Source organism: Microtus pennsylvanicus, chromosome 13 (genome assembly GCF_037038515.1).
Source record: "Microtus pennsylvanicus isolate mMicPen1 chromosome 13, mMicPen1.hap1, whole genome shotgun sequence".
NCBI classification, from domain to species: Eukaryota; Metazoa; Chordata; class Mammalia; order Rodentia; family Cricetidae; genus Microtus; species Microtus pennsylvanicus.
The window spans coordinates 55,865,220-55,889,720 of NC_134591.1; positions in this window are offsets into that span (position 1 = coordinate 55,865,220).

Sequence of the window (24,501 nt, forward strand, 5' to 3'; positions counted from 1 at the left end):
TGGTCTCCATCTTGAAGCACTGTCGTGGGGATTCCTGCTGTAAGGGAGGCACACAGAAGGCCCTGGAAATGCTGTCTGATCCTCCCTTCTGGCCACAAAGGTTGTTTCCTCAGCTCTGCTGGGAAGGGGACACTCCCTTGAACTCATTATGTAGTGTTAAACCATCGGGTAAGAATACAACCATTAGCATAATTTTTGAGCCAAATTGGAAGCAAGATTTACTAAATACTGGCCAGGATGATGGACCCTGGGCCAGATTCGTATCTAGGGTTCCCAGACAATGGCAGTGAATTATGGTAGTCGGTGGTGTGTAAAGGCAAAGCCCACAGGGCTATGTACTTCCTCCATCCAACTGGGGGTGGGGCAAGCATGCATTCTGATATACTTCCTGCCTACATACCTGCAGCCTATGTGTGATCAGGTACATCCTGTGCGGTTGGGGTAACCAAGCTTGTTTATAGAACTGAAAATATATGGCTTGCCATCTGACATGAACAACAGCCCCCAGCATTCCAGGGAGTTATCTGTCCCTAGGCATGTGGGGTTTGCAGGCTAGAGCATTTGTGTTTCATAGCTCTCTCTCTCTCTCTCTCTCTCTCTCTCTCTCTCTCTCTCTCTTTTTGATTTTCGAGACAGGGTTTTTCCGTAGCTTTTTTTGGTTCCTGTCCTGGAATTAGCTCTTGTAGACCAGGCTGGCCTCTTACTCACAGAGATCCGCCTGCCTCTGCCTCCTGAGTGCTGGGATTAAAGGCGTGTGCCACCACCGCCCGGCTCATAGATCTCTTAAGCACAGTAATTGAAACTTAAAATAGAACCTTAGCCCTCAAGGTAGCCCAGGCTGGCCTTGAACTCACGACATTCCTCCTGCCACAGCCTCTTGAGCATTGGGCTTGCAGGAGTGCATCACCACGCGCACCTATAGCACAAATTACACCCCACCCCACCCCAACCCAACCCTTTTCATTTGCCTTCTTACTTTCTTCATTAAATATTTAAGGTCTCAGTGAGTTACAGAGGCACTGTGCCGGGTTAGGAACACAACTCAGCAAAGAACAGGAGGCTAGGCTGGAGTCAGCAAGCAAGAAACAGGCCACAGTTCCATGAAGAAGGTAGGTACATCCGAGGCCATGCAGAGCAGCTAGAGGAGAACTCTTAGGGGAGGTGACGGGTAAGCTGATGGCTAAGGGACTAGAGAAGCTGGTTACCTTGTGGGGGGAGGTCCAGAGATGACAGGGAGTCATGCTGGGACCATGAGGGGCTGTGAGGGAGAGGCCAAACTGGAAAGGACTGACCCTGGGGACAGTGCCACCAGCAATGAGGACTAAGAAGAGAGGGTGGCACTGGGCAGGAGACCAAGGAGGTTAAAGTGATGCGGGCTGCAGGCAAGCATCTTGCAGAGGGCATTGAAGACAGGAAAAGAGGTGAGCTTGCTGTGTGAGATGGTAGGACAAGCAGGAAGCCCTGCTAGGCTCTGGAACCTTTCTCCTGAGGTTCCCCAGAGCTTCCCCAGCAGTTTGGGCCAGGGTCCCCTCTGTTCTGGCCTCACACTGGCCCACCTAAAGGGTGTTCTTTGGGAGACTCTGGCCTAATTGCGCTCATTGATCACAAACAATTTTTCCTAATTTAGTTGGCGGTCTTTAAGAGCATCCTCATTTGTACATATGAATACATTAGCATACGTGTTCCACCGTGGCCTCCCAGCCTTGGTACACCTGTCCCGCCCCTTCCACCCTGCTCTTTCTCCAGGAGGCTGGCCAGCCAGCTTCCCTGCTAATGCGACCAGGGGACTAAAAGCAAAACTATTTGAATTTCTTCCACAGCTGATTCCAGAGTCCCGAGACCTGTCTTCCAGGTGGGCAGGCTATGATATTAGGGAGGTAGCTCTCTTAGCCGAGATGAAAGGGCCCAGCCTGCTACAGAACGCACCGGTGCCTGCACCCGGCTCCCGAGAAATGACTTCAAAGGCCTCCCAGCCACTGCCCGCCCCTTCCAGCTGTGGGGAAAATGGGCTCATTAGAACCGAGAGCGAGCGGTGTTTACATTAGGCGTTGCTGATTTACAAGCCCTGGGCTGCCGTTTCTCCCACACCTCGAGCCGGGACTCCGGAGAGCCCTCTACTTGCCTGCCCTGGCTCCTTTGAAGGCTCAGCAGGCTCCTGAAGAGGATCAGGAGGCCACCCCTCCTTCTCCTCGTGCCTCTCTGCACTAATTAGGCTCCTTCCAATTGAGCGCTGTCTAGGGGTGGGCAGAGACTAGCAGGGGACTCTCGGTAGAGGCCTCGGCATAATTGTGTTGATTAAGAAGCACGAGGCTGGCGAGGCTGTCTCCCTTCAAGGTCAAGTCCCTGCACTTGTGGGAGTCTTGATTTTTCTGGGCCAATTTGTTTGGGTTGGCCTAATTGCCCGGGGAAGAACATTTCTCACAGAAACCCAGCCTGTGGGATTCGGTGGGAGTCTACAGCCCTAAGCCCCAGGTTTGGGATGGGTACCATGAAGTCTTGTCTTTGGGTACCAGGCTAAGAGCGGGGCAGCTTTGGGGACGGTCTTGCTGGGTGTGTCGGAGGCAGAATAGGCAATTGGGATAAGCAGAAGGACTCCTGAGCTCCAGCTTCCCTGGCAATTGATCGGGAGTCACGTGACTGTTGTCGGCCAATGGCGTCCTCTCTGTGAGGAGCCGCAGAAGGAATCAATAGGAACCTGACAGCGACAAAGGAACTCTGATGACACTTCTGTCAAAGACACTGAGCTGTGTTGAGAATGTCGGAGGACAAGGTGAACCAGGGGAAGTGGCATGTGGCCCCAGGAGAAGTTACAACTGCTCCCGGCCTGTGAAGAGACTTTGTGTACAAGCTGCATCATTCCCACCTGCCCCCCCCCAGACTTTGAGATGTAAGAAGGGATTATTGTTTGTGGATTTGAAGAGATGGGCTCAGAGAGGTCAAGCCATCAACCCAAGGTTTTACATCTAGAACTGGTGAGTCCAGGAATTGAACCTGAGTCTGGCTGGCTCCAAAGCACTTCCATGCCCCGTGTGTAGTCTCTCTACTCTGTCTTGACTCCCCCTGACCTTTCCCACAGTCCTCTAGCCCTATGTTTTTTTTCTTTCCACACTCTGGTTGTTTCCTGAGCTTTTCCAGCCTAGGACCTTGACATCTGACAATCATTAGGCCCCCAGCACTTGATCCTTCCTCGGTTTGTAGGTCTTAGCTTAAGGCCACTTCTCTGACCTCTAGTCAGATCTGCAACTGTGGCTTCTCAGAACATCCCACTGCCCCATGAGTTGGTCATTCTTCCATTTATCTGCAGTAATTTGTGTCCACTGGGATCCAGGAGGGCCGAGGATGGAGGGGGTTATTCTCAGCTGTATCCTGGTGTAGGTACAAGGAAGTACTTCTGTTTATGGGCCACTCCGCCCAGGCTAGCTTTATCCTTCCTGACTCTGAGCTCTTCCCTCCTGTGGCCTCCACATCTTAGTGTCTACTGCGTGGGCTCTGTGACATGTTGGTTGGGCATCAGTCCTCCACCCAGGCCTTGTTCCTGCCTGAGGGAGGCTGGGGAAGGCTCCTGAAGGGACAAGGAGAGGCCAGCCAGGGGCTGGATATATCTTTAGGGCATTTGTGACCTGGGGACAGAGATGCCTTGGCCTCGTGAGATACTGTGCACTGACATTTGCCCCTTGAAGATCTGTGCCCTACACAGGCAGTAGATGTGAGCGCCACGTCAGCTTTGAAACTGGACAACATTCTTGACATTTCCGCCCAGATGCCCGAGCCAGGAAGAGTTTCCCTCCTGTTGTGTACCTCCAAACAGACCCAAGCACAATGGAACTTGACTTACGGGCCCACGGCGGCTTGCTCGCAATTCTAATAACTGTCTCGAATTAGATCACTTCACGTTCACCTTATCTCTTCCCTCATTCATCTTCTGGTCAGGTCATTAGGAGCTCCGTGAGTCTTCCCCAAACCCTGGCGTTCTATTATTTATATATCATACACATTTCTCTACGGAGACCCTGCGACGCGGTGACAGAGCCAGCAAGGCAGGGCTTCTTCTCTGGAGGACAGCTAGGATATGTTTTTTTCCTTTGTTCGCAGACCCATTTAATTCACTGGTATTTGAAATTTTCCAACTTGTGACTCAGCAAGTTGAGGTGGGGATCTTGTTGCTGGGGATCTGAGCTCCATGCCTGAAACCCACATGGTAGAAGGGAGGAACTGACTCCAGAAAGCGCTCTCTCTCTCTCTCTCTCACACACACACACACACGCACGCACGCACGCACACACACACACACACACACACATGCTCGCTGACAAAATGAACGAATAAATCTAATTTTAAAAATTCCAACTCAAAGCAGGATTAAAGGGCTTTTTTGTAGGGCTAAGCGAGTTTGGAACAGGTCTGGGGATATAGGCCAATAGCACAACTGAGCAAGAAAACTGGGAAAGGCAGTGTGGACTGTCCAGCATTGGGTGGCCCTGAATAGGGTTTTAGACGCTGGTATGTTGACATGTCCATTTTATGGCAAAAGATGTTTAATGTGGCCACACCAGCACAGAATAACGGGCTGGACTTTTCCTATACTTTCATTCTGTGTGCTTATGAGTGTGGAGGTCGGAGGTGGATGAGGGAGTCTTCTCCAGTTGTTCTCCACTTTAGTGCAGTGAGGGTAGCTGGCCAGTGAGCTCCAGAGATCAACCTGTCTGCCATCCCCCTGCAGTGGTAACAGGGATGTACCAGCCCCGCACTTGTGGGGTCTCCATCCACACCCAGGTCCTCGTGTGTGCACGGCAAGTGCTGGCCGAGTCTGTCCGCCAGCCTGAAATCCACTGTTTGAACGTGAAATGTATCTTTATTACTTGCTTGTTTTTCCTGGACTAAAGAAACACTTATGGGAAAAATCCCCTAAATCTTACAAAACTGTGGAGTGTAGAGTGTGGACATGTCTCCTAGCTCCATCCCTTGTAGGGAAAATGCTGTGGGCAGTATCCTAGACTGTTTGCTCACACATATGCAACCTAAGCCAGGATGTAATGACCTAATGCTTATTACACAGTTATGATTTAAAATGATGTAACCCAAAGGCAGCCTGGGTCCTCCCTCCAATCACACCGTTCCGTTTCACCAAGCTCGCGAGGGTGGAGTTAACAACTGGGCGACGATGCCGAACACCCACTGTGTCAGTAATAAAAGCGATGAAATATTAATTCTCTTCGCCTCAGTCCCTGTCAAGATGGCTTTGTCCAGGGACCAAGTTAAAAATGCTCTGCCTGTCCAGTCTCATCTCCTGTGGCTACTAAGCTCACTCCTTGCTTAAAATGTTTTCATCACGTTTGTGTGTACGTGTGTGTGCGCGCACATGCGTGTGTGCATGCATGTGCTCCCTCGTGTATGTGTGGAAGTCAGAGGACAACTTTAGGGAGCTGGTTTTCACCTTCCACTATGTGGGTCTCAGGGATAGAGTTCAGGTTTGTCAGACTTGGTGGCAGGTGTCTACCTGTTGAGTCACAATGGTCCTCACTCCATGGAGCCTCATGCAACTCCCAGTCCCAAGGGCCACCAGTGTCAAACTTCATCTCTTCCAGAGAGGTTCCTTATATTGTTTCTCTTGGGTTTCCCTAATCTGCTTCTAGGACCCAGGACAATGCAGAGAGAAGGTGGCAAGCTACCTCTATACTTCACCACAATTCTCTCTCTTTTCAAATCCCAACCTTCTCCTTGAGACGTCACCTTCCTGAAAATCCAACAAAAACCTTGTTTCCCATAAACTTCCAAGCTTGTGTTTCCAGACAGTCTTCCTAATACACAAGGTTAAGATCAATTATCACTAAGGTCTTGTCATCAGGAAGGCTGCCCACTTCCTGTAAACCAGGGTCTGCCACTGGCCCAAAGTTGACCAGCGTCGGGACTACAGTACACACCATCATACCTGGCACTTCTGTATGGTGCTGGGAGTCAAATTCAGAACTTCTCATTTACAAGGCCAGCACTTTGTCAAATGAGTCACTTCCCACCCCAGACAGCCAGGATGAATTCTAATCTGCCCCTACTTTGTGTGTTAAGAACCACTGTACAGGGCAAGAGTTACCTGACCGGCTGAGCATGGGCAATGTGGCCATGCATGTGGGTACTTGACCCTCTGCTGCAAGGATCAGGTTCTTAATCTATTGAACATATGTCCACACACAAATTTAACACCTTGAATGGCAGAACAGACAGGCTCACTGCTCAGTCTTTTCTTCAGGAACCAAAAGTGGTAACAACTATAAAAAGGTAAGACAGTGTGCGGGAGAGCAGAATGAGTAGACTCTTGTGATGGCGGTGGCTCAGCCTCTTCTGTAAGTCATTGCTCAAGCGAGAGGCCTTCATGTCCATAGTGCACACTGGACCACGAGAAGACTGTGGTGGGAATTCATTCTGCCAGTAGCCTTGGGGTACCAGCCTTAGGGCGGGGCTTCTCGTCTGCGGATATGACTACTTGAGAGGGAGGTGGTTGTGCCCTCCCTTGGGTTGTGAAGACTGGGCAGGTGGGCTGAAGCAGTCTGTGGTCAGTTCTCAGCTCCCTTGAGCAAAATGAAAGGATTCTGCAACTGGGTGTACCTTGTCCTGTATCCTTGAGTCTGCACCCCTTAATAAATTGACATATGTACATTTTATGTTTTCTGGGTTCTATAACAAAGATGCCAGTAAGCAGCACCCCTCTATGGCTTCTCTATCAGCTCCTGCCTCCAGGTTCCTGCCTTGTTTGAGCTCCTGTCCTGACTTCCTTCAATGATGAACAGTGATGTGGAAGTGTAAGCCAAATAAATCCTTTCCTCCCCAACTTGCTTTTTGGTCCTGGTGTTTTGTCACAATAATGGAAACCCTGAGACAAGTTGGTTCCAGCGTAGAGGGATATTGCTGTGGCAGACCGGACCAGGTTTTGGGGAGGGCTGTGGAAGGACTTTGGAACTTTGGCTAGAAAAGCCATTGGGTGTTGAGAGCTCAGTGGAATGCTCTGTGGGAGTTTGGAAGAAGGTTGAGAGCAGTGTAGAAGATGGAGGACTGGGCTTTTGAAGTTTCAGAGGGAAGTTTAAAGACTATCAGGGCCATTTGCTATTTTCAACAGAGATTTTGTTGTTTTGGTCAGCTGGGGCTGGAGTCAGCCATAATTAACAAGAGGCTGGAGACACTGAAGTGAAACCCTTGTGTGACTGGGACAGTTGATTCTGGTCAGCTGGAGCTAAGACATGAGTGGTGATTGAGGTAAAATCTTCTGGAAAGTGTTTGCTCAAGGCCAGCACACCCAAGCTGTACTCTAGAGGTGGCCAAGGTTATACCTTGTGCTGAAAGAGTCACGGACAGCAGCTGAGGCCTGGCACCAAGAGAGGTCTGGAGAGGCCGCTGGTGAAGGGACAGCCTCAATAGCAGTCGAAGGCTCAGGACTGAAGGGGGCATGCAGAAAAATTGAGGCTTCACGCCATGAGAAGAGCCCAGGAGAGGCTATTGGTGAAAACGCAGCCTAGCTGTAGTAGAAGACCCCAGCATTTTGGAGATGCCCGTCCCGTGGGATGCCCACCAGGAATAGCAGCAGTGGAGCGGAGCCCACTGGAGCCTAGCAAACAGCTGTGTGTGTGCTGCAGAAGGCAGAGCTGGGGAAGTGACCCAAGCTCCTTAGAGGAACTCAGAAAATCGTGAGTGCATCCCGGATGATTGGATATTGAGTTATTTATACTGTTGGGGTTTTGTTTTGCTTAGTTAAGCTTGTGACTGTGCCTTGGTTTGTTCATCTTAAAGAAGGTATTTAATTCATTCCTACAGTTGAAAAACTTTGAATTTTATAAGACTGGATTTTAAAGAAAGATTGGCTATTTTAAAGGGACTGAAATTTTAACGGGTTTGAATTTGTAAAGACTGGGACTTTTAAACTTATTTATGTTTTTAATGAGAGATCTTGGAGACAGATAAGAAAGGAAGGGTTGTGGCTTAATAGTGATGTGTTTGTGTTCAAGTTGACAAGCGGTCAGTTGTGCTGGCTCGTCTTATGCCAACTTGACACAAGCTAGAGTTAACTGAAGGGAGGGTTTCGTTGCAATAATAGAAACTCTAAGACAAACGTCTATTCACTAATAACTGTAAAACAACAACAAAACAACAAAAAAAAAGAAAAACCAACTCTTTAAAAAATTGTCACAGATAGGGCTGGGGATGGCAGTGGTAGAATGATCACCTAACATTTAAGAAACTTTGGGTTCAATCCTCAGTGTCAGGAGCCATTTCCCCCAAAAATCATTACAGGAACCATCACCCTGAGGAGTTTGCAAAGAGCTCCACACCCTAACAATTGTTTTATTGGCAGAGCCTATCCCACACCCAATTATCTGTTCATAGAGAGCTATCTGTTAGCGGAATCCGCCCCACACTCCAATTATCTAGAGAACTAGGAGTGTCAACTTGCGACTTCCTGACCGAGGACTCGTGACCTGACCGACCGTAACCTCCTGGCCAAGGACCTCGCGACCGGCTGGAACCACCGCTGCAAGATTCCTTCCTGCCCATGCCCCTGCCCCCCAAATTCTTCATCCTACATAAGCTGTAACCATGACTCTAATAAACGGAGGCTTTGACAAATCTGCTTGGCCTCCTTCCTTTCTCCCGCCCATATCTTCCAGATAGTGCCTCTCCAGGACCATGGAATAACTGATCAGCCAGGCAGGTTACAATCCCTAGACTCACTGACCCGCCAGGTGGTCTACACCTCAGCACCACATAAACTGGGCACAGTGCATGTCTGAGATCCCAGCACTCCAAAGGTAGGGACAGGAGGATCCGAAGTTCAAAGCCATCCTCAGCTACATATTGAGACCCCTGACCCATCCTACCTGGGCCTTACTTCCCTGCCACTCCCCTGCTCTTGGGTCTTCAAGCCGAGCAGTGTTGGGGAATATTATTTTCAGGTGTATGACTTTTGTTTACACTGCATTTGTTTAACTCTGTGAAGCTGTGATTCTTTGCCTGTCTAAAACACCTGATGGTCTAATAAAGAGCTGAACAGACAATAGCGAGGCAGGAGCAAGGATAGGTGGGGCTGGCAGAAAGAGAGGATAAATAGAAGGAGAAACAAAGACAAGAGGAGCAGAAAGAGGACAAGGAGAGGAGGACATCAGGGGCCAGCCACCCAGTCAGCCACAGAGAAAGAAGGGAAGTAAGATACACAGAAGTAAGAAAGATAAAGCTCAGAGGCAAAAAGTAGTCAGGATAATTTAAGAAAAGCTGGCAAGAAACAAGCCAAGCTAAAGCCTCCGTTTTATTTGGGATTTATTTATTTGGGAGCTGGGTGACGCCCCCCCCCCCAAAGAAGTAAGACGAATAAAACATCATACAACAGGGCAGTTTCTGAAGAATGGGAGACCTATGGCCTTCCATTTTCATTGACTCCAATCCTGATCAGCAGCAGGGATGGAGGGCTTGCTCTACAGGGGGCCTAGGCCTGTGATGAAGGTTGAACTGGGGATAAAAGATGTTTGGGTGCTGTAGGCATGCTATGGAGGTTAGAGTAAAGACACAGCAAGGATCTGGAAACCCTCCAAGGGCTCTGCCTGGCACCCCACCCTGGTAGCTGTTGCAGCCCTTGCTTGTCAGTCAGTCTCTCCTGAGTTTATTCTCTTGGCAAATCTGCTGAGTTTGGTCAGGCACCGGTGAGTCCCAGCAGCCCAGGAGTGGGGCAGGCAGAGCAGAAACTCAGTCTCTGGGGAGGTGAGGTCTGTCTTACTATTTTTGCTGATTCTGCTTCCTTCTTAACACTGTGTTTCAGTGCTGGGATCAAACCTAGGGCTTTGAGAATGTGGGGCACCGGCTCCCCCACTGAGCTGTACCTGGGGCTCCTTCCTGACTCTAATCTCCCTCCTGCCTCGCTGCCTTCACTTTCCCCTTGGATGATCCCACCCACTTTCTAATTCTCCTTCCCGCCTCCCAGCATCCCCGGTGGACGGCATCTAATATCTACACATAACTCCTGGCTCTTCGGACGTCACTCTTCTCCTCACGAGACCATGAGATGCCCTCCGGCCCGCTCTCACCACGATCTGCCCCATGGTTGCACCAGGTGCCTCCACACCTTTAGGTCCCTGTCATTCCCTCTACCAGGAGTGTCTTACCTTTCTGTAAGATTCCTCTGAAACTCAGCTCATTAATCGAATCTTCTGACCAGACCCACTGAGCTCTCCTATTTGTGCACGCGTGTTCTCGTGCACACTTCTGTATGTGGTGGGGAGAGGTCTCGGGTGTGCTAGGCTGGTCTTGAATCCCTAAGTAGCTGAGAACGATCCTCCGGTCTCCATATCCTAAGTGCGTGTGCCACCATACCTGATTTACATGTGTCTAGGGCTTGGACCTGGGTTCTCTGTAAGAACATCCAGTGCTTTTAACCACTGAGCCACCCACACTCCCTTCCCCCGGCAATCGTAAATGGATGTCCATGATGCATTCCGCTTAGTGCCAAGGTGAAGTAAAACAGAAGCAGTGTCGTGTCTGACCTGGTGGAGGGAGTCTTGCAGATTATGGGAGTGGCCAGCATAATGAGAGGACAGGTTCTCTGGAAGGGTGCAGCCAGGGCTCCTCCCAAGGCGTGGGGCAGCTACAGGCTCTCTTTTCTACTGAGTTCTCTCCCATCCCCCTCAGCAGGTGGGTTGACCCGGTATGAAAACCACTGGTGACTGACGCTCCCCCAGATCAGCAGCCTGCAGAGCCAGGAACTGAAGCAGGGTTTCTCTTCACCCAACAAAAGAACAGGATCTGAGTCTGTTTCTGACTCCAAATGAAGAGGACACACTGAGCTTCCTGGAAGACTGTCAGATTCTGATCTCATGACTACGAGAGTTCATCTAAATGAGCCTGCCCACCCTGGATGGAAGTACCCTCCTGCCCATTCTAGGGACTTTAGAAATGGCATCAGGCCTGCCTCAAACGCAGATCGCCACAGTGGTCTCTTCAGCCACTGCCCTCACCCCTTGGGTGTGCTTTCTCCCACTCTGCAGTAAACCTTGTCTGTCTTCCACGTGGTACTCTGTGTGTCTCCTTTAGGTGGAGAGCACAGGACCAGGAAGCTGAGTGGGGTCCAAATGATATCTCAGTGGTAGTGGCAGCACCTTGGGGTCATTTGCCTTGTCCCCTGGCTCCCCGTGTCAGGTTGGCTCTGTGGTCTTTGGTTGTGACAACACACTTCATTACTACTAGACTCCTCCAGGGGGAGTCTGCCCGGTGCCTAGTAATCTTCCCCAATCACCCTCCTCATCCTTAATATAATTCTCATCATTGTGTCTGTGCCACGTGACCTCATCATCGTGTCTGTGCCACGTGACCTCATCATCATCGTGTCTGTGCCACGTGACATCATCATCGTGTCTGTGCCACGTGACATCATCATCATCGTGTCTGTGCCACGTGACATCATCATCATCGTGTCTGTGCCACGTGACCTCATCATCGTGTCTGTGCCACGTGACGTCATCATCATCGTGTCTGTGCCACGTGACCTCATCATCATCGTGTCTGTGCCACGTGACATCATCATCATCGTGTCTGTGCCACGTGACATCATCATCATCATGTCTGTGCCACGTGACATCATCATCATCGTGTCTGTGCCACGTGACCTCATCATCGTGTCTGTGCCACGTGACGTCATCATCATCGTGTCTGTGCCACGTGACGTCATCATCATCGTGTCTGTGCCACGTGACGTCATCATCGTGTCTGTGCCACGTGACGTCATCATCATCTTGTCTGTGCCACGTGACCTCATCATCGTGTCTGTGCCACGTGACCTCATCATCATCGTGTCTGTGCCACGTGACATCATCATCGTGTCTGTGCCACGTGACATCATCATCATCATGTCTGTGCCACGTGACCTCATCATCATCGTGTCTGTGCCACGTGACCTCATCATCGTGTCTGTGCCACGTGACGTCATCATCATCGTGTCTGTGCCACGTGACGTCATCATCATCGTGTCTGTGCCACGTGACGTCATCATCATCGTGTCTGTGCCACGTGACGTCATCATTGTGTCTGTGCCACGTGACCTCATCATCGTGTCTGTGCCACGTGACCTCATCATCGTGTCTGTGCCACGTGACCTCATCATCGTGTCTGTGCCACGTGACCTCATCATCGTGTCTGTGCCACGTGACCTCATCATTATCGTGTCTGTGCCACGTGACCTCATCATTATCGTGTCTGTGCCATGTGACCTCATCATTATCGTGTCTGTGCCATGTGACCTCATCATCGTGTCTGTGCCACGTGACGTCATCATCGTGTCTGTGCCACGTGACCTCATCATCGTGTCTGTGCCATGTGACCTTTGCATGGTCTTGATGGATGCCTGACTCACATTGGGTGAATCAGGTTTTCCTTGAACAGGATTTCTCTGTGTAGCCTTGGCTGTCCTGGAACTCTCTCTGTAGACCAGGCTAGCTGCAACAAATCTTCCTCAGACTGCCATAATGTAGGCAGGAGCTTGGGAACACAAGCTTGCCGTTTCTCTCTACCCCATGAACTGATAAGCAACAGTGTGGAGCAGAACAGGAGAGAGGAGAGAGAGAGAGAGAGAGAGAGAGAGAGAGAGAGAGAGAGAGAGAGAGAGAGAGAGGTGTGTGTGGGTCCTTCCTGGAGGCTCCCTGTTGTTTTTGCCCTTGAGTTCTGGGGAATAGTTCCTGAACCCCTGAATCCGGCTTTGCTGCCTCAGCTTAGCTTATGTGGGTTTCTAGTTCCTGTAGCTTCAGAACTCTGGCTGCTCAGTCTTCCCTGCAGCAGGTTGAGGGGTAGTAGTCAGAGATCGCAGAGAAGACATGGAGGGAACGGCTTAAGCTGAGTCAACCAGTGGACTCAGAGACAAGGCAGGGTGTGCCTGTCAGGCCCTGAAATGTTTTACTGGTTGTTTGGGTATCCTATGCAGCCCAAGTCTCCTCCAAAATGGAACTACCCAGAAATCTGCAATGAGTCCATTAGTAAAAAGATTTTTTTTTTCTAATCCTAATGTTGGGTTGGTACCTGTGTATATATCTCCTATTTTTACTACGGTGGCCCTGTGAACTCTTAGAGGGCTGGGTTCACTCTGTGGAGTGAATGGTTTTATGAATGACCCTCGCAAGGTCATGGATACCACAGAGGCATTGTTTCCCATCTTTAGAAAATCATTTATAATGAATGTATTTGTGTTTGTGTGTCTATGTGTGGATGCTTGTGTGGGGTATGCATGTGTATGTGTGGGGGTGCTTGTGTGTGGGGTGTACATGTGTATGTATGTGGGTGCTTGTGTGGAGGTTTGCACGTGTATGTGTGTGGGTCCTTGTATGGGGGTGTGCATGTGGAGGCTGGAGGGAAGCCACAGGAATCATCTTCAGGAATGTGTCTATTTGAGGAAGGCTCCCTTACTGGCTGGAAGCTTACCTCTTAGGCTAGACTGCTAGGCCAATAAGGCCCAGAGATCCTCCTGTCTTAGCCTCCTTGGTGCTAGGGATATGGTGTGGATTACCATGTACAATTTTTCAAATAAGGCTTCTGAAGATTGAACTAGTATTCCTTGTACTTTATCTACTGAATCACCTCCCTAACCCCAGCCCTACTTTTAACTTTTTTTAAAATTGAATTCCCAGCCAGGCATGATGTTGTACACTGTAAATCCCAGCACTCAAGGAGGCCGAGGCAGGAAGGGAGTTCAAGATTTGCATGATGCATTCCAGGTTAGCTAGGGCTACACAGTAAAACCCTCTCCAAAAGAAGAAAACATTTCCTGGGGCTGGCTCATTGGTCAAGATCAGGTGCTCCTCTTGCAGAGGAGCTGAGTGATTCCCATCACCCCTATCAGGTGGCTCACAACTGCCTGTAACTCTGCCTCCAGGGGACTCTGATTCTTCTGGACTTGTCAGGCATTGGCACTCATGTGCAGATACCCACCGTGATGGCTAGTTTTATGTCAGCTTGACACAAACTGGTATCAGAGAGAAAGGAGCCTCAGTTGAGAAAATTATCTCCGTAAGACCAGGCTGTAGGCAAATCTGTAAGGCATTTTCTTAGTGAGCCGTGGGGAGGCGCCAGCTCATTGTGGGTGGTGCCATCCCTGGGCTGGTGGTCCTGGGTTCTATAAGAAAGCAGGCTGAGCAAGCCATGAGGAGCAAGCCAGTAAGCAGCACCCTTCCATGGCCTCTTCATCAGCTCCTGCCTCCAGGATCCTGCCTTGTTTGAATTCCTGTCCTGACTTCCTTCAATGATGAAGCATAAACCAAATAGACCCTTTCCTCCCCAACTTGCTTTGGTCATGGAGTTTCATCACAGCAACAGTGACTCTAAGTCACCCATATGCAACCCACACATACCCATAGTCAAAAACCACGATAAAGTAAATCTTTAAAACGCAATAAAAAAAAATCAATGAATTTTCTTTCCACTTGAATCTTCCATAGAACTTCCGGATTGACTTCACTGCCTCTGGCTTTGGGCTTTGCTCCTCTTCTGGGTTAATCTCTACTAATCAGTGGTGAAATAAGTTCCCTAGTGACTGCACATCTTTCCACAGTCTCAGACAAATAAATGAAAAAATTAAGGTGGCCTTGTGACTTTTGCCATTCGATTGGCACAGCTTTTGCCTTCTCGATTCCTCCCATACAAACTGTGACACAAAGGTCACCGAGATCCCTGGACTTATTTAGATGCGGCAGGGACATCGTTGACACTGTCATGGGGTTAACCCAGTTGTTTCATAGTTTGGAGATTTTTATACTAATGAGAGGAATCAAGCAGTGTATTTGGGGAGAGATTAAGGTCACTGGCCCTCATCTGAGTTGATTGGTCTCTTGAAATGAGATGTTAATTGTGAAATTGATAGGCAGATTTCCATTTGATTTTTTTAACCCCCAAATAGTTTGTGTTTATAATTAAAATAATAGAGATGGAAAATGTCCAGTTCAATCACTGTAGTCTCCTTCTGTACTCAAGCCACAGAACTGAAGTGCCGTGTCTCAGTGCACGCAAGTCACAAAGCCTTCTATTTTGTCTCTGATGCTAGGGGGACGAGGAGGAATTGCTTAGAGTCTAGATATGCTAACATCTCCTCAGATAAAGACTAATGTTAGAACTGCAAGCAAGCAAACAACCCACAACTAAAAAAGATATAGGGCCACTTTTACATGCATAACAGATGATTTTCATTGTCTCCAATTAAGGTTATTATACTTGATTCTTTCCTGTAACCAGCACTCGCCGGACACCTTAGCCTATGCAGGGCTGTGCTGTGTTAGGGAAACAGAAGTGGACTGGAAAATTGGGTCTCAGCTTGAGTTCTGGTAGAGAGGGTTCTGAGAACGGGAGCAGTAAACAGGATGTTTCTCCGTTGTGGAAAACGTGTTCGACCAGGGCTGAGTAGGAGAAAAGAGATGGATTGGGTGATCTGCAGGGAGGGAGGTGACAATTGCTGAGACCTGGAGGGTAGAGTGGGGACCGGGTGGCTTGGGAAGTTGACTGGAAAGAACCAGCAGCTAGATAGGCCATGGTAGGTAGAGGGGAGAGATGGGGAGACTATCCCATGATGTGTGATTTCCCAAGGAGGTTGTGGAATCATCTAATTTGAAGGGAACACTAGGGAAATGATTTTCACGACAGTTTGGAATGGCAGAAATGTCTTGGCCAGCTGCCACCCTGAAAAGCACCAGGAAAAAAAAAAGAAAGGAGTTCAGTAAAATGAATGAAAACTTGTCAGTGTAAAGACTGGAAGGGAGAAGCATTGACTTGGCAGCACTGCTTTGACAGTGAGTGGAGGGTTTGGGTGGAGTCACAAAGGAGGGGATGACCAGATGTGCATCTGAGCTGCCTCCACAGTGGCCCTGGCCTGGGTTCTTAGTGAGACCCCATCACTTACAGCCTCTGGGGCATCGGGCCTGTTACCCAACTTCTCTGCACTTGCATTTTGAAAGATTTTATCTTTCCAAGACATTCACATTGTTGTGTGACCACCAATTTGCCCCCCCCACCACCTTTTTTTTTTTCTTCAGAGATCTACCAAGCTGTAGCTTGAAAATGTCAGGGCAGCATAAGAAAGTGCTAGCACACGAATTAAAATAACCACAGCCACAGCAACGGTACCTTTCTGTAGGCCTTGACTTGCGTGAGTGGCCCATGTCAGCTGTGATGTTTAAAACCCTAGACAAGCTTCTGTGCTCTCGACGCTCTCCCATATAGCACTGTCTGAGAGTATCCCAGGTGACAGACTCAGGGTATTCCATAACCTTGACTGTGTATCTGAGACGGAGTTAAGGTACCTGAGGTGCCTAAGAATGAAATGTTCTCTACACTTTAGAAAGAGTTATGCTGTACTTTTCGTGCCTATATCCTAAAAATGCGTTTGGCAAGGGACACACACACACACACACACACACACACACACACATACACGCACACACACACACATACACACACATACACGCACACACACACACACACACACACATACACGCACACACGCATGTACATGACAGAGGCGTTTACTTTGCATAGGTTTAGGAGAGGATTCTGTTCGATTGATTTTAGGTAGATATTGTCCACTCAGAATCTTGGCTGAGTCCACTATCCCTTCCTCACTGGTACATACGTCACTGTCTTAGTTAGAATTTCTATTGCTGTGAAGAGACACCATGACCATGGCAACTCTTATAAGGAAAACATTTAATTAGGGTGGCTCACTTACAGTTGCAGAGGTTCAGTCCGTTATCATCATGACGGGGAGCACGGCGGCACACAGGCAGACGTGGTGCTGGAGCCGAGAGTGCTACATCTTGCAGGGCACATGATGTCAACTGACACACTGGGCAAAGGGTGGTATCCTGAGCATAGGACACCTCAGAGCCCGCCCCCACAGTGACACACTTCCTCCAACAAGGCCACACCCACTCCAACAAAGCCATACCTCCTAATAATGCCTTCCTATGAGATTATGTGGGCCAGGCCATAATCACCACAATCACCCAACTCACTTCAGTTTTCCTGAGGGAGCTTCCTTTGTTCTAAACTGTTAGTTATTTGGGGTGGAAAGTCTTCATGCAGAGTCACAAGTGAGCATTTTTTTTTTAAATCTGTTAATAGCAAGTATTTTCAGCCATAGGACACTGGGGAAAAGAATGAAGCATCATTCCCTGAAAGAGCCCAGTGAGACATACTTATCACAACCAGGCCAGACCTCCTGGGTCTCCCTGAGCACCTGTGGAAGTGATAGCGACCCTGCCATGGTGATGGTGACTTGTGGAGTCTGCAGGCTGAAAGATATTCTGCAGATCCTAGGCCACTTTTGTAGAGACCACGGAGTGCCCGAGCTTAGCAGGGCACTTTCCCATGGTTTGGATGTGTGATGCTGCCTGGGAGAGAGAGGTGAAAAGGGACAGGGTACCAGCAGCTTAGAGGCAAAGGAACCTATTTTCCCTCCATTGGTTCAGTATTTGAGAGCTTAATGGGACACACCAGGCATGTATCACACTGTGTGAGTACGCAGCCATCTGCCCTATGGGATTTGGAAGCTTCTATGTTGGCTTCATAGAGAAAAGGTACAGTTGTCTAAGGTGGGAACGGCCCCTATGAGCTCATATGCTTGAGTACTTGGTTCCCAGATGTTGGAACAGTTTGGGAAGGGTTAGGAGGTGGGGCCTTGGAGGAGGTATATCACTGAGGGGAGCTTTAATGTTTCAAAGGACTCAACGCTATGCCTAGCGACTCTGTTTGCCTCATACTCGCAGATTCAATGTCAGCTCTCAAGAACTGCTCTTGTGTCCCGTCTGCCTCCTGCCATACTCCCTGCCGCGATGGTCATGGACTCTAACCCTCTGAGGCTGCAAGCCTCTCTCACCCCAGTCATTGAGACGTAACTAAGACAGAAGTGAGGATGTGGTAATTTAGGAAGAAGAGGAAGTCGGCTTTAGGCGATGCATGAACACAGAACAGAGACTGGTTCCGCTCTAGTCCCTTCTTGTGGATGAGAGCAATCTGGGGAAGGGCCCCCCAAATCCAGCATCTCCTAGAAGCACAGACCTGTAAGTTAGGCGGCAGATAGCTTCCCATGCTGTACCCTTTGGCTCTCCAGATCTTACTTTTGATACCATTTTCTGAGTCCTGACCCTAGCACCATGCTTACTCCCTCTTGATACAGCTTAAAGGACCAGAAGTGGGAAGTGTCCTGCACTGGCTGCTTCCTGAAGGCCTTGCCAGCACATGCTGTGCCGGGAGCCTCAGGGATCCAAGCGAAGCCGTGGCTGGATCTAGGGTTAGAAGATGGCTTGAGCTGCTGTCTACAGTCCGGGTGAGACTTTGGACCACTCCTTAGCTCCAGCCTGGCTGGATGGACAGAGCCCCAGACCTGTACTAAAGGATGAACCATCCTAGCGCATGTGCCCATAAGGTAGGGTTTACAATTCTGTTGGCAGCAAGGGAACTCCAGCTTAGAACAGGCATGCTGGGTGTCTATGGGGGCTCAAAAGGTAGCACCCCAAAGTGGAAGCCTCGGAAGCAAAGCTCCCCTCTGGCTCTCCCATCTTGCGCTCTCGTCTTTGTCTGGAGTGAGCAAAGAAACTCTAATTACTGTCCCCAAGGTGAGGCATAATGGTGAGCATCCTCAAAGCCACTCCAAACCAGTGGTTTGTGAGGTCATTGTCTTCTGCTGAAGAGAAATAAGAAGATGCTGGCAAGGAGTGAGCCAAGCCAATGGAGAAATACCAAGGAAAGGTGAGGAAAACTAGAAGTGGCTCTGAGGTAGAAATGCCTCTATGCTGATGTGCCCAGTGTCTCTGAGGTAGGAAAGCCTCTATGCTGATGTGCCCAGTGTCTCTGAGGTAGGAAAGCCTCTATGCTGAGATGCATGGTGGCCTTTTATGAGTCTTATGTTGGGAACAGGATGAAGATTGAGGCTATCTTTATGGGGATATGCACTATGAATTTCCCTAGGCCCCATCAAGACGTCTTCATTTGTTACTTGCCCAGTCAGGGGGTTAGCCAGATGTGACCAGCTTCTGACCCACCATGGGCCCCGCTCATCAGTGTCTAAGGAGAGCTAACTACTGTCTTAACAGGAGCAAGAACCACCCTCCCCAAAGCCAGCCATAAACCCTAAACATGCGCTCTTCCTCCTGCCTCACTTAAGATCCTCATCGCAGAGCCCTGCCTCGCATCGTGGAGGAAGAAACCTACAAGGGGGCTGGAGAGACGCCTAAGAGGGTTTGCTGCTCTCATGAAGGACCCAAGCTCAGTTTCCCGGACCCACATGGTGGCTCACAACTGTCTGTAACTCTTGCTCCAGGAGATGGAATCCCTCTGCTGGCCTCTTCAGGAACTGCACACATGCAGCACACACACATACACTCATACACGTAAAAATAAATCAGTCTTTTAAAAAAATACTGTAACTGATGGGCCAAGAAGAATCTGGATAGACAGTTCTCCTCTTTTAATAACATCCCCTTTGTCCAATATGTTTTTACCGTGCTTCATGGAACAAGAACATCGAACCCTGGCTCTTTGAGACTTGCTTTGATCTGAAGGTTCCAGTGTCATTTAAAAACTATGATCAAGCTGGATGGTGGTGGCACACGCCTTTAATTCCAGCACTCAGGAGACAGAGGCAGGCAGATTTCTGTGAGTTCAAGGCCAGCTTGGTCTATAAGAGCTAGTTCCAGGACAGGCTCCAAAGCTACAGAGAAACCCTGTCTTCAAAAACCAAAAACCAAAACAAACCTATGATCAAATAAATTCATGTTGATGCAAAACACAGCTCTCACCTCAAAAAGAATAACACACACACACACACATACACACACACACACACACACACACACATATATATATATGTATGTATGTATATGCCAAATGTGAGTGGCCATAGCTAAAATACGCATCCTGCCATGGAAGTGGTCACATGACATTTTATTAGTTATAGAACAAGGGAAGTCATCAATCAAATACATTGGTGGGGGCTGCAGGTAGGTAACTTACAGCAAAGCAGGAAGACCTCTGCTGTAGTTTAAGATGCTGACGGCATTCTTAGTTTTTAGGTTGGTGAAAGCTAGTGGACATGGCTAAGATGTACTTTAAAGGTTTTGGCAGTCAGAAGGAGGACACAGAAGTAGAGAATGAATGACTTTCAGAGCAACTGAAAATAGCCCAAGACAACTTGACTCTGGATTTGCAGCATCCACACTCTTTATAGTCTTGATATTTTATTCATTTATTCGGCTTATGGAATCTTCTGTACATATGTGGTTCATTTTGGCCTTCAGTTGCTTTTTGTTACTTTGTTACTTTTCTATTGTAATTTGTTGGGCTGGTTAGTTTTTTTTTTTTTTTTTTTTTTTTTGTCAACTTGATATAAGCTAGGGTCATGTCCTGGAAAAGGGAACCTCAATTGAGAAAATGCATCCATCATACTGTCCTGTAGGCAAGCCTATGGGGCATCTTCTTAATCAATGATGGATGTCAGGGGACATCCCACGGTGGATAGTGCCCCCTGGACAGGTGGTCCTGGCTTGTGTAAGAAAGCAGGCTGAGGAATAAACATCCCCCTTCTGTTTCAGTGCCTGCCGCCAGGTTTCTTCTTGAGTTCCTGCCCTGATTCTCCTAAGGGATCTGAGAGTTGGAAGATGAAAAAATAAACCCTCTCCTCCCCCAAGTTGCATTTGGTCATGGTGTTTATCCCAGCAGCAGAAAGCCAACCAGAACACCTTTCTTCCCCTCCCTCCTTTCCTTCTGTTTGTTTGTCTGTTTTTTTTTTTTTTTTTTGAGATAGTTTCTCACTATGTAGCCCTGGCCGACCTGGAACTTGAACTCACAGAGATCCACCTGCCTCCTGAGTGTCACCTGTCCTTTATGAGAGGCAAGTATCTATGTTCTTCCTGATGGGTAGGAAAGGACTTGCCTCTTCTTCTCTCTTACACATATAACAAGCTCACTGGGGAGCCTGAGCTTGAACCCAAGGCTCTGCACTGACAAGGGAGAAGAGAGGCTCTTGATGAGTCACATGGTTATGGATTAAGGGCCGAGAGACTGTCGCCTGGGTCCTAGTGAGGGCTCCTGTCTCCATCTGAAAGCCATCCTGGGAAGGAGACTTGGTGCTTGCCTCACATTCGTCTACCAGTGCAGCATTCAGAAAAAATCACGCCGACCATCCACGTCCTCCCCACCCCCATTCAAACGGCTGAACGGCAGCATGACAGCGTGCTTCTTACAACTGCCCAGTGCCCGGTGCTCAGAAAGTGGAGGCTTACAATCATTAATCTACAATAGAAGACGTGTGTGTGTGTGTGTGTGTGTGTGTGTGTGTGTGTGTGTGTGTGTCGGGAGGCGTTGGGAAAGTGGAGGGGAGCAAAGAGACCCTCAGGCTCCATGCCCAGTTCCGGAGATTTCCCAGGAGGGGAAGCCAGCCTGCGGCAGCAAGCCAGAAGTCTCCCTCATTGCTCCAGCAAATGGGACCTGGAGGGGGGGGGGGCGTGCACATCCCCGCCACTGATGGGTCGCAGGAGGGTGAGGATGAAGGACCCCATATGCCCCCCAGGACCCTTACCTCACCCAGAGGGAAACCCGAATATTTGTCTTACTTCCCGTGGGCCATTTGGACTTATTTTCTCAGTCCAGAGAAAAGCTGCGGTGTAAACTAAGGATCTGTTCTAGGGGGCCCGTTGGCTCCTTGGAGTCTGTAATTGGGGCATTGAAAGGATACGGAAGGAAAAAAAAAGCCCACAGAAGAGTGGATGATCTTTTATACTTAAAGTTCCCCCCTCTATAAAAGCGACGTATTACAAACCTCTTTCTCCTCTCGAACATTTCTTGCTAAGTGCATTCTGATGCCACATTGAAACGCAAAATAGCTGGAATCAAGCAGGCTCCGAAGGCTATTTATATGCTAATCTGTATTTCCCAAGCCGAAGCAGGAACCTCGAGCTCCGAGCTGCTTCTAATGATGGCTCAGCTTTAACCTCTCTGGAAGAAAGAAAAGTATTTTCCTTAAGAAAACAACTCAGTTTCTTTAAGATGAAATGTAATTATCTATTATCAGATGTCCCTTAAAATGCAAGGCCTATTAAGGCTGCTAAAAATATTGAAGCCCTAATTTCACCATAATAGCATTTTAATTTCAGCAAATCACGCTGCTATTGTTACAGGACATTTTGTGGTAGGGCTGTGGTAAGAGGTCCATCTTCGCTTTTTTTTTAACATTTTCTCTTCTTTGAGAAGTACAATTAAATCATCGCAATCATCTAACCTTGCTCGACACAAAATTTTACTTATGAAGTGCGAAAACAATGGTCATTAGCATTTAAAAGAATTTGTTTTAAAAGTAGCTAAAGTTTAATTGCTTTAAATATTCTTGTTGGAATGTGTAGTCGCTGTTGGTTCAACGTTGGCATTAAAGAGAGACCGGTGTTTAATTGATTGCTGAATTTCATTGAAAAATATTTACTTTCTTTCTGGGCAAAGTACAAAAGAGATGTCTTGAGGGACCCTCAAGGAGGAATGATTTGGGTAGGGGGCGAATGCTCTGTGAGGGAGTTGCTGGCCAGGTGACCCACCTCTGCATCGAGACTTTGTGTGTGTGTGTGTGCGCGCACACAAGCACGCTCACGCTGTTGTTTTTCTATCAAGTTTCTCGAAGGACCTCACAACCCCTCTTTGTGTAGACAGCAACAAGAAAGAGTGTGGTCCCAGGAACTTGTGTTTTCCTTGAATCAGAGGGGAATGTGACGTTGGGTTGCCCAGCTAGTCTGCTTCTAAGTGGGCTCACCTTTTCAGTCAGGAGAGGTGAAGGGTGGGCCTCTCTCTGACAAGTGCTCTGCCCACACCCACTAGTGAAGAAGGCAAAGCTCTGACCATCTTAGATCCACCCACCCTCTCCCTCCTCTGATTGGACATTTCGGGCTACCTTAAAGGGGCTGAGTCATTGTGAAGTCTCACAGGTTTTATAGGGATCTTGAGTTCAGGCGGGTTGGGGTGGGGGAGCAGGCTCTGACTGGCCGGAGAAGAGGCCATGAGCAATGACTGGAGAAGGTGGCGCGGGCTCCAGAGGCCACTGGCTCGGTGGGTGAAGGAGGCGCAATCGGTACTGCTTGAGAAGCAGAGTCACACATCCTGCCAGTTTCTCTCCGGCTGTCATTTAATCCTCATGGTGACATCCTGAGAGAGGCTGTTATCCCTGTTTTCCAAGTGTGGAAACTGAGGCTGACAGGGCTCCATTTACTGCATCTTAGTCATCCAGTGGGTCCACCTAGTGATGGCCCCCGTGCTATACCACTCCCTTCCGTCTGGACCCTCAGACACACGGGATCTGAACGGTTTCTCCCAATTCTGTCCTCCTTTGGCTCTTGGTTTCCTTCCTTGGATGACCTAGTTCTCCAGAGCTCATCTGGGTCTGAATTTCTCGGCCTGGTGTCTTCATGAGGAATTAGTGACCACTGTGAACTAGACCTAAGTGGGGCTTTGGAGATGGTGACATGGGACCTGGAGATGGTGACATGGGACCTGGAGATGGTGACATGGGACCTGGAGATGGTGACATGGGACCTGGAGATGGTGACATGGGACCTGGAGATGGTGACATGGGACCTGGTCTCCCTGATGTCTGCACAGCCAGGTCCCTGTGGCTGCCCATTTCCCTATCTGTGTCACTGAGCTCAGGTGGATCCCGTCACTCCTCCTGGCAAGGCAATCTGAGATTTTTCTCGGTTTCCTCTGCTTCTTTTTTCTGGCTGTTAATTCTGTGACTCCTTTGGCCTCTTTGCTGGCCCTGGTTCCCATGGTTCTTCCAACTCTCTCTCCTGTGGCATCTTCTGCAGCAGAGGAGAAATAGCCTTGGTTAACTCCTTGTTCTACTGCTGAGCCGTATGTGATCTCAGGGCCCATTCCCATATCCACACGGGGTAACAACAGCATCTGCCTCTCCTGCTGTGTAAGTACCAAATGAGATTTGCATGGAGCTCTCAGAGCCGTGCCCAGCACATACTTGAATAATGAGTGTCACTTGCTGTTGGATTAAAGGCTCTAACTTATTCATAGACATGTGTTCCACCAGGTGCTGCGTTCTGCCAGGTCTGACACCACAAGACTGTCACCTTTATATCCCTATGGCCAGCACACCGGCTGCCACATAATGGAAAACACTATATAGTTTCCAAGAGCAGGTGTCCAGCCTCATGTCCTGCCACTTGCTGGCTGTGTGACCTTGGGTAGGTGCCATGGTCTCTCTGGCCTCCAGTTTCTGCCTCTGTTAATGGATATAATGACAAGGTCCCTTTCCTGTGGTGGAAGACAGCCACATCACTAAAACGAAGCCCTGGTCCAGTGGCAGTATTTTGGAGCTTGGCCCATGGAACCTTTGAGGTTAACAAGCTCTCATTAATAACTGACATCTGCATTCCCTTCTCCCACGCTTATCTCGTCTCATCACACAGCAGCTCTGGGAGGGGCCTCTTATCTCCTGTTTCTCTGAGATTTTACAGT